This window comes from Mustela erminea, chromosome 12 (assembly GCF_009829155.1).
Source record: "Mustela erminea isolate mMusErm1 chromosome 12, mMusErm1.Pri, whole genome shotgun sequence".
NCBI classification, from domain to species: Eukaryota; Metazoa; Chordata; class Mammalia; order Carnivora; family Mustelidae; genus Mustela; species Mustela erminea.
Window position 1 is genome coordinate 47,346,290 of NC_045625.1, and position 1,638 is coordinate 47,347,927.

General features: G+C 42.7%; 1 pseudogene; it reads right to left on the bottom strand.

Moving 5' to 3' along the window:
- LOC116570233 lies at positions 1-604 on the bottom strand (annotated as a pseudogene).
- Positions 605-1,638: the final 1,034 nt, after the last annotated feature.

Genomic DNA, 1,638 nt, shown 5'->3' on the forward strand with positions numbered 1-1,638 from the left:
TCACTTCCTGCTCCTTAATTCCTTTCGCAAGGCTGTTGATGCATACAAGGGTTTCATGATCTCTGCTCGGACCATCTCCCAGGCACAAGGGCTATATTGCTTCTCTTGCAGATAGAGGGAGATTCTCTGGAAGTAGTTCCTCAGGATGGAGTCCCCATTCACCAGGGGCATGCATCTCTCCTACCCCCGCCTCCTGCAGGGAACAGGCTTCCAGGTGGCCCAGCTGCTCAGAAAGTCCTAAGCACAATTCCTCCAGGAGGGTCGTGTTCCAGGGAGCAGGTGAGGCCTCTGTGCAGAAGAGGTGGAAGGTCTTCTGGTTCGTCACATGGATGACAGAGAGGGCTTGAGCCTTCTGCAGCTGCTTGCCATCAAACACCTCCTGGGGGAAGCCAAAATCATTTGTGTAGTTGTCACAGGAGCTAGCAGACAGTCTCCTCATTTGTCGCAGGAGCATCAGGGTCCTCCAGTGCAGCAGGCCATGGTCCTGAGGCAGGTCACATCCCAGAGAGCCTAGGGAGTGGCAGCTGAGCACCACCAGGGCCACCAAGAAGGAGCAGGGCAAAGCCATTGGGGATCCTGTAGGTGCTGTTGGCCTGGCTGGGGCGGGCACGTCTGGGACCCGTGGCTCTAGCTTCTCTGAACATCTTGTCTTGTGCATGTGGCTTAAGTAGGGGACATAGGTGTTTTCAATTTCTGAATGTTTCCCTTCCTTTCTACTTCTCTTTTTGCTTTCCTTTCTACACTTTCTTCTGGGGTTTGGAGCATGGGTTTCTCAACTGTTTCTTTTTCCTATTGCCGCCTCCTGTCACAGTCTTTCGAATATTTATGTAATTGAACCTTCCAAAAAAACATGGTAACACAGATCTAAAGTCTATATTGTTATGTATTGATAGCTCTGCTTTATAGATTAAAAAAGACAGAGTTCATTTTAGTCTGTTTAATTCAGAATTAAGATGGACGAAAAATTTCAACTGAAAGCTATATTTTAAACCTAATTACTCTTTACTGGATATCTGAATATGATGTGTGACTTCTACATTTTTCTTACTTAAATGGAAATATGAAAGTACAATGCAAATTAAGTATTTCTAGAAAGACAATACTATCAGTGTCCCTAGATTCTGAGAATCATTCCAAATTGCTAACAGACAATGAATTTTTCAAACGTTTATTGGATGTTTGTTTTTACTGTACGGTATTTTAGTATGGCCTCAATAAGAAAATGATTTTTAACTTCAATTGATGCTAGATACTCAACAATTTATTCTAAAAATATTTTCTCTATTTAGTACCAGATAGAATTCCCGATTCAATGAATACATTTTGAATAATTAAATGATTATGTAGAATCTATTTGTATTTATTTCCAAAGCCCGCATCAAAACAAGGCTCAAACACCAGCAACTTCGACAAGACAGCACACGGCATGTTCAAGACTTGTTCCCAACCCTAGAACTACTTGTTACATTGTTGGAAATAATTGGAACAAGTGTTCCCTCTGGTAGGGGGATGCTGAAATGTGGGAGAGACCTTGAAGCTCCAGAGCAGGAAGGATGGGGAAAATCTCTGGACCTTCTGCTCACCTTTACTAGGAATCTATCTGCTGTTTTTGTAAAGAAAAAAGAAAAAAGAAAAAGA